At 40.5% G+C, this 13,267-nt stretch overlaps 1 long non-coding RNA gene across 1 annotated transcript; it reads left to right on the top strand.

The window, feature by feature from the left end:
- Positions 1 to 1,007: 1,007 nt before the first annotated feature.
- LOC145405232 (uncharacterized) lies at positions 1,008 to 13,267 on the top strand. The gene is made up of 5 exons (XR_013898314.1): positions 1,008 to 1,082; positions 9,110 to 9,242; positions 9,401 to 9,454; positions 10,393 to 10,457; positions 13,093 to 13,267. It is a non-coding gene; the product is annotated as an uncharacterized LOC145405232 (long non-coding RNA).

Here is a 13,267-nt window from a genome sequence, read left to right as displayed (position 1 = left end):
GAATGTACTCGTTTTGAGTCACTAATATGTTTGTTGGACACATGAGGTTCTGTACAAGTCACACTACAGAGATTTATGACGGTGTTCCGGGTTATGTTTCGCTGTGGCAGCCAGTTACGTACTAGGTCACCATATGGCGGCTGGAGTGATTCGGTTATCGATGGCAGGCAAGTATGGCTATAAGGGTGAGATAAGGCAATTATAAGTATTTTGAGCATCCGAGGCAAAAGTGTCTTACACTATGGAAAAAAAGTTGGTTAAAGTTGTTATGAAGATATAGGTACCAATATCTACCATTTCAAAGAGAACTGTAAGTGAAACCTCTAACATTTTTTCTTTTTTATGCATATAATCTCTAGTGATAATATCGTGTTCACTAATCACCTTCCCATATAAAACTTATTGCTTCATGCAAAGAAATCTTTACTTTTTTTTTTTTCTACTGGTAATACCGTTACGTAGATGAGTATAAATGATACAAGTATTAATGCATAAACAATCATATCTTGTGTTTATGAAGCATATTACTCTTGTAAGTTTTAACTATCGCACAGAAAATCTACCAGAGTTAGTTACGTTAGGTAATTTTTGACGTGTGAAAATTTATGTAATAGTTTTTCTGTAAGTTATCTCCAAATAAAAAAGAATAATTAAGTTTGATAATAACTGAATGCATTATTACATCCCAAACCTATCCATGTTTAAGGATTCGCTAGGTTAGATTCTCTGCAGTAGTTCTTCACTCAGCCGTCGGCCAGTTGATACAACCAATTTAAATGCAGTGAATATTATTGAGAAGTGTTAGGTGATGGCTGAAGGGTCACGTGGATGAAGGGAAAGAAAATGTATAAGGGGGTGGGGGATGAATTGCGCAGTCAAAAAATATGAGGTGGGGAGAGGGGGACTGCAAGAAACTGATAGTGCGTGTAATGCACAAGGAAGCAGCAAGCTATGCAGAAGGGGTCTGGCAGTGTATATATAAGAAAACAACACACTGCACAGCATAGACATCCTTACTCCCTCCAGTGGACTACTGAGCTCCATCGAATTGCTTCTCTCCTCAGGTCTTCACTTCTTAGCAAGTAACATCCACATTTCTGTGTACACATCTTCCCACTGTCAAGTGAAAGAATTAAATATATTCTTGTACTATAATCAGTAGCACCAGTAGAATCTAGGAAAGCTATGATAGTGTTTTTTGTATAAAGTAGACTCCATCGATGTGCGGGAAAAGGTTAGTCAAGAGAACCGCACATACGTAAATCCGTATCATATTATAAAAATATAAAGTCTTGAGCAACCCTCCCGCTTGACCCCAACTTGCCTATTAAGTACCTTTTGTGACCACGACTAGATTACAGATATGCTTCCTAAGAGCGTAGCCTTCTGTACAGAGGTTGATAGTGTTGTTGCTGAACTCCGGTCCATCCGATCGAGCAGACCAGTTAACCACAGTTAAGCAACTACCCAACCTTTAGCTCGCCTGTCCATTCACTGATTCGCCTGGTCAAAAAGCCTACATGTTTTCTATCCTTAATGACTAAGAGCAGCTTCTACAACACCTTACAGGTATTCGTGAACGTACTGGAGAGGGTTCCAACAGAATGCACCTCTTCTTTACAACTAATCCATCTGCTTACGCTGTTAATTTTTCCTCTCCACTGGGCTTCTCCGATAATAACCTTATCATGCTAACCTGTTCTATCGTTTCAGTAAGGCCTGTGAACCGTCAAATGAAGCGTCGGTTCTGGCACTTTGGAAATGCTGGTTGGGAGGCCCTCAGGCAGTACTTTGATTTTCCTTTAAATGATTACCGATTCCACGGACGAGAACCATCCGAGTGTAACTTGTACATTACGAGGGTTATTCTCTCAGGCATGGAAGCACACATTCCTTTCTCATATCCTTTGACTAATGCAAAAAACAACAACAACAACAACTTGGTTTAATCACGCTTGTTCTTATGTTGTCCACAACAGGGAGATGGCATTCAAAAGATACCAGGGCCAACCCAGTCCCGAATCTCAACTCTTATATGTTTCTGCCCGGAATCGTCCCAAGTCTGTTCTTCACTCTGCCAAAAATAATTTCATTCATACTATACTCTGAACTCTTCAACTCGAATTCTTCCTGCTCCTTCTGGCACCTTGCCAAAAGCCTTGCTAACAATTTTACCTCATCATTTCCTCCTCTTTTCCGCTCTAATGGTTCTGAAGCTTTTTCTTTTTCTGATAAAGCGGAACTCTTCCCTAAGACTTTCTCCTCTAATTCCATCTTAGACGATTCCAGTGCTGTTCCTCCATCACTTCCCCCTTCTGACTTCCTCATGGCTGACAGTGCAATATCTCCAATTGATGTATTCACGGGCCAAAATACTAATAAGACATCTGGGCCTGATGTGGTCCCTCTTGTTGACCTCAAGAACTGTGCTTCTGTGCTTACACGCTGCCTAGGTCAACCCTTTCGCTTATGTCTAGCTACTTGTACCTTTCCTTTCTTCTGAAATTTTCTCTCTTTCAGCCTATCCCTAAAAAGAGTGACCATTCCCATCCCTCTAACTATCGCCCAATTGCTTTAACATCCTGTGTTCAAAAGTTTTCGAGTCTATTTTCAAGAACAAAATTTTAAACATCTTTCCGTTTGTTTCTGATCTTCAGTATGGGATCCGCCTAGGACACTCCGGTGGCGATCTTCTCACCTATCTTTCAAACTCCTATTCATCCTCCTTTCGGGAGTCTGGCGAAAGCTTTATCATTGCACATGACATCTCAAAGGCTTTCGATTGAGTCTGGCATAAGTCTTTTAATTCTAAACTGCCCTCTTACGGTTTCTATCCTTCTCTTTGTGCCTTCATCTCTAGCTTCTTTTCTCGTCGTTCTATAGCTGCTGTTGTAGACGGCCACCGTTCATCTCTTAGAGCTGTATATCGTGGTGTTCCTCAGGCCTCTGTCCTTTCACCAAGTCTTTTCGTTTTATTCATCAATGACCATTTAAGCACTACATCTAACTGTATCCACTCATACGCTGAAGACTAGATCTTCACTTTTCTATCTGCTTCCATCAGCGTCCGTTCAAGCAGTTAATGGTACCCCGAATGTCCGAACTGGCTATTATCTTTTACTGGGATGAGAATAATGTTGTTGTTTTTAATGCATCAAAAACTCAATTCATATATTTTTCAACCCAACACAATCTTCCACAGGAATACCCTCTAGTTTCTAATAATGTCGAGCACAACCCTACATCATATTTAAACATCATTCTCTCGGGATATATCTTGGAAAGAACATGTTACCCATCTTGAAATATCTGCTTCCAAGAAATTGAATGTGCTAAGCCGATTCCTTTTTTCCTTCCCCACCTGCAGTTGTTGACTTTATACACGGGTTTTATTCGCCCCTGTGCAGAGTACAATGCTCATATATACGAAAGCTCCCGACATACAGCTATTCTCACCAAAATAGAGTCAAAGGCTTTTCGTCTTATTAACCCGCCCAGTCCCGGCCACTTTTTGACCACTGGTACCCCCCAATCCCGGGCAATTTTTGACCTTTTTTTTTTTTGCTAAAACTTTCGCTTTTGGTGAGAAACATCGAAAATTCATAGAGAAATCGCTCACCTGAGGTTTAAAATACTCATTACAGGTAGGAGAGCCTCCTTACTTTACTGGGTTTTCTATCAGGCTGGTGCCAAAGAAAACGAGTTCTATGGGAGGATAACTATTTCACACCACTCATAAACGGTATTTATTTATCTACTGTTACGAATTTATATGTAGTACAAAAGTATATTGGTTTTCAAGCAGTAATATAGGCATTATAAGCATTGTTTCACTCGCTAATACCTGACCTTTTTTTGCCACATTACCTGATCATCATTTCTAACTGTTTCTTCCTCTAAAGCTATGTAAAGTTTGTCCTCCACATTGTCATTGATTGGGGAATCACTCTGGCCCTGAATTTCGTACCGTGGCATGACATGGCTATACTGGCCAGGTCACTGATAACAGGTGAATTGCTGAGAAAAGGGCATGCAGGGGGGGGGAGGAGGTCATGCTGGGTAAGGCATTGTCTCTGCCTGGAATCTTGTTGAGGCAGGTGTCCTGTGTATACGTACCAAAAATGACTCGCGAAAATTGAAAATTGTGGAAATTATGAACCTTGCAATTGCAGGACGTTGAAGTACGTCCTCGGGATTAGCTGTGACAAAACGTGAGGACGTGGAAGTACGTCCTCGGGACGGCACGGGTTAACTCGCCTCCTCTGTCTCGCTTTCTTCAATCTTTGTCTCTTTGCTGAGCTGTTGCTTCTTTATCTCTTTTCTATCGTTACTTTAATGGTCACTGCTCCTCTGAACTGACTGCTTGCATCCATCCACCATTACTGCAGACGCGTGGTACCTGTCTAGCAGCAAACTCTCATCTCATTTTTGTGCAACTCTCTAATACAAGAGTTAACCGTTACTGCCAGTCCTTCATGTATGCAACAGGTCAACTCTGGAAGTGTCTCCCTCTGTCTGTATTTCCTCCTGCTTATGATCTCCAGTCTTTAAAACGCAGTGTGTCGAGGCATCTGGAAATTAACGGTTGTTGAATTTGGCTCTCTGTTATCTTGTTTTTGTTTTTTCTTGCGGGGAACAATTTGCAGGCTTCTGACCTATGGTTCCTTCTTCCTTGGATATAAAAAAAGGAGTGGTCCCATATGCTCCATGCGCCGTTGATGCTGTGTCTGTGATTTAGTGTGACTTGTGCTCTGCAGGACTCCATTATGTGTGTTATGTTCCCTGGGCCTATTGTAAAAGGTGGGTATGTCTTCTCATTGATTCAGCCCAGTCCAAATCTTAGCTGTTAGAAGTTTTGTACTGCCCTGTTCGGGAAGTTAATTTATAGACGTTTCTTCATTGATAATGTTGGAATATCCAGAGGTACGATGTTGCTGAGAGTTTGATAATGTATGTGTCGATTGTTTTATGTGTCCAGGTGTCCTGTGTCTGTCTTGCAATGACAGGGTTGTTGTGCATTGACATTTTTAGTTGCATAGAAATTTCTCCCTCTAATATTGATAGTATCTGACAGAGACGACTAGTTTCAGAGTGTGAGTGATGGGAGTGGTTTGGTGCAGCCTATGTAATGCTTAAGGTGTTCTTCTGTATCGTTTCCAAGGTGCCAAGGTGTTGTATTGAGTATTAGATGGGATTGGAACCCATTTTGGAGAGGCATAGGACATCATTTATCTCTTGGACTGTTTGGACAATACACTAAAGAAATTTTTTCCTCAAGGTCAGGCAAGTAATTGCCGTGAGTGCATTAAGAATGGGGGTGCATGGCATCTTAATGTTTTGTACGTCGTCATAGAAGGTACGTCCTGAGTCATAATCCAAGAATCTTGGTGGAGGGTGTGTGACACAGGTACATTATTATGTGTGATGTCATGGGGTTTACTGTGGTCTCGTTTGCTGCTGGTGATAAACGTGGTGATGAATTTGGCTGGGACGATCGTCAACCTGTATTCTCAGACTTAAGTCTGCAGTGTATTGAGATCTGCTGCAGTGTACAGACTGTGACTGCAATGTGGTTTGCGTTTGTTATGGCGGTGTCATCTGCATGTGAGGCAATGTTTGTGGGTTGCGAGGGTATGGGAACATCATGCATGTATACGACGAATAGTGAGAGTGACAGAACGGAACCCAATGGTACTCTGTTAGGGAAATTTCGCATTCGTCATACTTGCAATGAAATGAAACGTGAGTTTGTCTGCTAGATAATGTGTTGGAATATATGGTGATTGTGTTGAAGATCATGATGATTAAATTGCGCTGGAAAATGGTGCCAAAGGCTTTACTGACGACTAATGTATGAAGCGTGGGCTGTGTGGGTGTCGTGTTCATGCTGTCAGATGCTTGTTATGTGAGTATAATCAGTAGGTTGTTTGCAGGTTTTAGTGCCCTAAATATGTTTTACGAAGGGAACACGGAGACAAGAAGTGTAACTTTGTTGAAAATGATTCATTTAAAAATCCTGGATGCCGCGCTAAGTAGTGTTATGAGTCTGCAAAAGGCCTCGTGTTTGGGTCCTTCTTTGGTTTCAGTATAGTCACAATTGTTCCATTTCTCGAATTAATGGGCATTTTATAGTGTGCGTATGAGTAGGTGCTCATTTTATTAGGGTCTAGGTGCCTGACCAGCTTGTGTCTCGCCTGGGGGTAGCTGCTCCTTTTCACCATTTTTTACTGCATGCTGGTAAAGCAAACACAGGACATTCGTAACATTACAAAGTTTTAACGATTAATAATATAGTGTTAAATTCATCATCGTAGCTCCATCATGGCTACAAAATACCCTCTATGACCCCAACTAGACTACAGTTATAAGACAGTGACATTACGGAGGTTTGAAGGTATAATAACGTGGTAAAATTACCCACGCGTGCAGTTTCTATCGTCTGGGACACCTCTCCCGAGCACCACCTGGCAACTTGCATGCCGTTTTCTACACGAGACGTCCATAGTACTTTTTTAAACTTAATCCTGCATTGGGATTGTGAGTATTTTAAGCTCCAATATACGAAAGGTTAAATATAAATATATATGTGATAGAAATGTAATTTGTTATGAAATGAAGCAGTTCAACAATGTGGGCAATGCATATGGAAAGCCAGTAACAGAAAAGGTGGGATAGTTGCCTTAATATGTTGAATAATCAATAGGGCGGTTTCCAGGTTTGTACAGGGTATGCTGGACTATTCACATACATTCAAGATAGTCTAGATCCACTCTAGTCAGTCAAGTTTATTTTAGTCATATCCAGGGCAGAGGAAGTAAATTCAGGCCTGTTGTAGTTGCTTAAGTCCTTTCAAGTCTTTGTGTCACTTCAGGTTAGTCAGATGGGTTTAGGTCAGTATAAATTACACTGTTGACGTCATGTCCATGAAAAATGCTCCAAAATAAGCCTCACCACGTTCAAAGATATAACCGAAAATTATTCAGAGAGCGCATACCTTCACCATTGCCAAAAAAATACATTTTGCTGCTTTAATTCCTCTATCCTGCAAGACGAATACTTTTAAGGCTGCGTACTGTCGATTAATTATACGGTCTTCATTTTCCACGTTATATTTCAGAAAGTGTATACTTCAGCCAACGCCGATAAAAATTTAGTTTAATACTGCATCCGAATCATTACCCACTTTAAAATATAATCAACTCTTACTGCACCCACTTCCCACTCATCCACCAGATTGCAATGAAATCCCATACATATATATATATATATATATATATATATATATATATATATATATATATATATATATATATATATATATACATAATAACAGAACAGAAGAAGGAAAAACAAGTGAATTAAAAAAAATAAATCCGTACACCAGAATACTGGTGTCCTCTGTTAATAAAACATCTGTAACAGCTAGATTTCAACAGCTGTAGGTTGAAGTTTGGAGGAAAACAACTCTGGGGAAGCGCGTTCCAAAGAGATGCAGTATGGGGAATGAAAGAATTCTGATAGGCAGAAGTTCTAGAATATGGGTGACACTCCAGTCCTGAGCGCTACCATATGCCCGTGTAGCACGAGGGAAGGCATGGAGAGGTGGCACCATGGACACAACTTTGTCTGAGCATTTGCCATAAAAATGTCTGTAAAATAATGCAAGGGAGACAACATTCCTTCTTACTTGTAAGGGAGGTAGTTTATTTGTAATGGCAGGGTTGTTAATAATTCTAACAGCCTTGTTCTGAATTTTGTCTAGTCGTTTTAATCCAACCTCACAACATCCATTCCACAAAGGTGAGCAATATTCAAGCTGGGAGCGCACATGACTTATAAATTATAGCTAACTGCTCTTCAGTGAAGAAGTTACGGACTCTGTACATTAATATATATATATATATATATATATATATATATATATATATATATATATATATATATATATATATATACAGTATTTATTTATTTGCATTACCTGCATACAAATAGAAAGACACGGATGAATACATAACCTCCAAGTCCGTCTTTCAGTTTCCTTAGAGCAATTTCAGAATCATTTAATTTAAGTGATCAGAGAAGGATTATGTTTGCAGAACCATTGGTCGATCCCAGGTTGAAGTACATGTTTGATTTTCTGACATTAGCAAAAAAAAAAAAAAAAAGGTTTTACTGACCTTCCTCAAAACTCACTGGCATATCAAGAGAACACCATTGCCATTACTATTACACTAGTCCTTAATGAAGCTGCCATAACATGTATTCAGTATCTACAGTGAGTATTAGCGCTGACGTTGTGACTGGAGGGGTATTACATGTACCCCAGGGAACAGAGTATTAAGTCTATGTCCAGGGTTAGACACAATTACAGTTGAGTTAGTATATAATTCAATATTATAAGAAAGCATCTGGCAATGATTAACTCTATCTGTATAATGAGTTAGGAAATATTTCGATTCCTGCCTGTCATGTGTGGGAGTGATGGGTAGAAAGAAAGGGAAAAATTGTCCTGGAATGTTGGTGAGTGGTGGTGCTGTGCATGAGAGGGAAGTGCTGTACACCTTATGGAAAATGCTTCATGAATACACTGGTGGTCACCGCAACAATTTCATGGTAATCATTTACTAATCAGTCGTAGTTCCCACAATGGTTAGTTGGGTATGACATGAGCAGACGAAAAATAGTGAAAGAAAATTAACTCGCATATTACGTTTCGCAGATGATTAGAAAAACACTTCATAATACTCAAGGTATTAAAAACATTTGCAGAATGTTAAACGTACTGTGTACTGCAACGTAGCTACACCACAGTTATTACCAGGTTCCCATGTTAGGGAATTTACCAACTCGCTAAGAATTCTCCGATAGTGACTCAGAACGGTCCGAAAAGGCAAACGTATTAGCGACACTGAAATGACTACTGTAAGCAAATAGAATCAGATGTGTTAAGAAGTCTGCATTAGAACTGTGTAGATCAAGAAAGACGACTGTGAGAGTCATTATGACTTTAACGTGAGCACTGTTGTGATTACTGTATGACGTGCTATTAAATGACCAGAGTACATAATAACTGATTGACAACTGAACCTCTTCGTGTTATCCCCGGCAGAGCACCTTCATCCCAGTAACCAGGATGCGAATGACAGAGATCTTGCTGACGGCAGCGGTGGTCCTCATGGCCACGTTGGCCAACTCTCAACCTGGTCCACCTGGCCCCAATGGTCCTCCACCTAATCCTACTGGTCAGTTCCACAGAAACCTGAACGCAACTTATAATAATGAAATATACAACTCCCATAGAATATCGTGAAATTATCTGCACACTGCATTATTTAACCATCAAGTGGTGCTGAAGCCCTTTCATTATAATATAAAAATGGAGATATGTTGTGCATTTCAGAGATGTGCAACGGAAATGCTACCTGCGAAACCTGTGTTGAGGACATATTATCGGGTAAGTGTTCCACCTTCCTTTGTGTCTCTCGTGTGTGGATCAGCTTCTTTAGTCAGTGTTACACTAAAAGAGTTTAGCTGGATATCAGTTGTATATGTTGTGGTGTACGATGTAGGAATCCTATCCTTCACTAACTGTTGTACTAAAAACTGCTTAACGAGACATGGTTCCTTAGTTTTACAAAGTCGTCTCGTTGACTTAGTAGAAAAATAATGAAACTACAGTAGCTCTTCTGATTCACGGAGGTAACTCCTACATGCTAGCAGACAGTTTACAAAGAGATGGACTTATAATCTCTCTCTCGTGTGACTTTGTCTCTCAGATTTTCTGCACTGAATTCTTTGCCAGTCGAGTCCCCAGCATGAACAGGCAGACATGTATGACAGTATGGAATGCATGAACAGTGAATGATGAAAACAGAAAGCGGAAGCAAGTCATAAAAAAATTAACTGACGAAGTGTAAAACAAAACAAAAAGATGTGAACTAGTTAAGAGGGAAGATGTGATATTTATATGATAATGTGTAATTATATGTGACAACGATCTGGGTGGAATAAGATATTAATAAAAGAATTAATGATTTTGTTTATATAAGCACATGATCGAAGTATGTACCATAATATACGTATGTATGTCTGTATGTATGGATGCATGTATGTATGTGTGTATGTAAGTATGGATATAATGATTTAGTAATAAAATAATGTACCAACCTGTTACTGTATTAATAGCGCATCCAGTGTTTGAAACAAGGCTATGTAATACCTGTGTGTCTGTGCTAGTGCATGTGTGTGTTTGCTGGTGGGGGGGGGGAGGGTATGTTGCTGTCACCGTCTTCCATGAGCGGTGGTGATGGTGGTGGTGGTGGTGATTTTCACAAATCAGGCTGCGTTAAATTACTTCTCATTTTGTTACCTGTCTCCCTTACTAAACTGCAGGATGTGACACGGACGGTACCGACGACCAGGGCAAGGCATTGGAAGACTGTGCTCGTGAACAGCAAGTAAGTACCACCTCTCTCTCTGTATATATAGATAGATAGATAGATAGATAGATATAGATATAGATAGGTAGATAGATACATAGATAGATAGACAGATAGACAGATAGATACATAGATAGATATAGATATAGATACATACATATTAAATGGGCAAACTCATAACATCTAAAATTTATGTTGCAATTTTCTAGACAGTCATTAACGAGTAATTTTCAGCCTCGGTAACAAACTGGGATGCCCACAAAGTCTATAAAGGATTAGTCTCGAATTAATATAAGCCCAAGCATTGTAGTTTTTGTATATGATGTTTTAGGAATATATATATATTTGTCTACAATTTAGTACACGTCACAGTAGGTAAGTGTGCTAAAGCAAATAATAAAACACTTCACACCATACTAACCAGTGATACTGCAATTCAACGAACGTGTTCATTACTGACACTCAAGCTCAGTTCACCAATGATATCCCACTTCAGTTCACAATAATACCTTAGTTTCCTCTAATATCATTGTTTGTTTTCAAATAATGTTTCAGTCGAGTCAACAGGTGTCTGTAAAATATAGCCCTTAACACACTCCGGCAGGAACACATCAGCAGGTGTCATTCTAGGACTCTGTCTGTACCAAGTGTTATGTCCTAATGCCTATCATGGTATTTTCCGGAGAATCCGATGCAGAATAAAATTCTTTTGCTTGGAATTTTAGTGGTGCAGTTTTTAGTAAGTGCAGTTCCTATGAAGAGCAATGATCAAACCTTTTATGGTTGCTGTGAAACGTGGCACTGACACAGCGAATACCTATTCGGGGTTAGGTTAATCGCACTTCCTGTCTAAATGATGCTGTGAAGCGATCTCATAATGCTGCAGGTGGTCCGTTCCACACTAACGATAACACAGTTCTGCTAAGCATTTGTTCCTGGCCTGAACTTTGTTAGCAATGTACCGTACCACTGTGGCATACTGTGAAGCCACGTAACACTGTGGCATACCACAAAGCCACGTAACACTGTGGCATACCACCAAGCCACCTAACACTGTGGCATACCACAAAGCCACGTAACACTGTGGCATATCACCAAGCCACTTAACACTGTGACATCACCATCATTCCACGTAACACTGTGGCATTACCATCAAGCCATTTAAGACTGTGGCATCACCAGCAAGCCACTTATCACTGTGGTATCACTATCAAGCCACTTAAAACTGTGGCATCACCATCAAGCCACTTATCACTGTGGCATCACCATCAAGCCACTTAACACTGTGGCATCACCATCAAGCCACTTATCACTGTGGCATCACCATCAAGCCACTTAACACTGTGGCATCACCATCAAGCCACTTAACACTGTGGCATCACCATCAAACCACTTAACACTGTGGCATCACCATCAAGCCACTTAACACTGTGGCATCACCATCAAACCACTTAACACTGTGGCATCACCATCATTCCACGTAACACTGTGGCATCACCACCAAGCCACTTAACACTGTGGCATCACCATCAAGCCACTTAACACTGTGGCAATACCATCAAGCCACTTAACACTGTGGCATCACCATCAAGCCACTTAACACTGTGGCATCACCATCAAGCCACTTAACACTGTGGCATCACCATCAAGCCACTTGCGCGATATGGACAGCAATTAAAATCTCAGTCAGCTCGGCTATTAAAAAAAATAAATTAATTAATAATGAAGAAATCCCAGGAATGTTATCGCCCAGACAGAAGGAAGATAAGACGACACCAAAGCCCATCACAGCGTCGGTCTTCTGTCCAGCTGTATCGAGAGAGAAGGAACCGTTAAGGGAAGAGGCATGTTTTAAAATGCTAGGGATACTTAAGAAGTAAGGGAGCTCTATCTATCAGCTACGGACCAACAAAACATCACTTGCGGGAGCAGCCAATACCCTACTCTCGGGGCCCATGCGAACAATCCGTCAGCGAAGGGACATAGAAAGCTGACGCAACGTATCGGACTCGGTAACCCATGGGCTTCAGGAAACTTGGGGCAGAGGCATTACCAGAAGAGCGGTAATCCAGGGAGATTAAGTCACAAGGCACTGAGTCTGGGAGGTGGTGAAGACGATGTTAATACCTCACCGTCAACGACTGTCGAAGTAAATCTGAAAAGCATAAACATTCACCAACAGACTCGAAATCGAGGATGGCCTGCAGACTCCAGTCACCAGATGAACACCAGCATGATGCACCAAATCTAACATTCTGAGACGGACATCTGTAGCAGAAGAGAAGACATAACACCCACATTAAAGTTTAGGGAGAGAGAGAGATAGAGAAGGGGGGGGAGAGAGAGAGGGGGGGATGGCAGACGTAATTCATTTTTTGTCAATATTGATGTAACATATTTATATAATCGAGACAACACTTGTCAACACTGCATATTGCACTTACTACCTTGAAAGTATCCATCAATATTATGGACAAATATGGTCTATAAGCTGTCGGTATGTTATGCAATCCCAGGCGTCACTCAAATAAAAAAACCTCTAACTTATATTTTATTTATATCTTCCTAAAGGTGTTATTTCCTACCGTTAAGTAAACTAACCATGTTAATTCGCACCAATACAGCTTCACGTACTAAATTTTCATTTTGTCAGATCTGGCAATGTTTCCCAGGGCAAGAACGGGACAGTGATGGCCGTTAGTGTCAGCACCACAAAAATGACGACCGACCTGAAGGAACTCATCCTGGACCAGGATTCATAAACATACGACTAATTCCATCTCGTGATTAAGATATGGGCTTCCAGTAACAACAAGAGGCGTGGGAAG

The sequence above is a fragment of the Coenobita brevimanus genome, chromosome 66, assembly GCF_032717465.1.
Source record: "Coenobita brevimanus isolate Jiangsu-jjx chromosome 66, ASM3271746v2, whole genome shotgun sequence".
NCBI lineage: Eukaryota > Metazoa > Arthropoda > Malacostraca > Decapoda > Coenobitidae > Coenobita > Coenobita brevimanus.
Note: the sequence above shows the minus strand (reverse complement) of the source record. Positions and strands in the feature narration are given on the sequence as shown.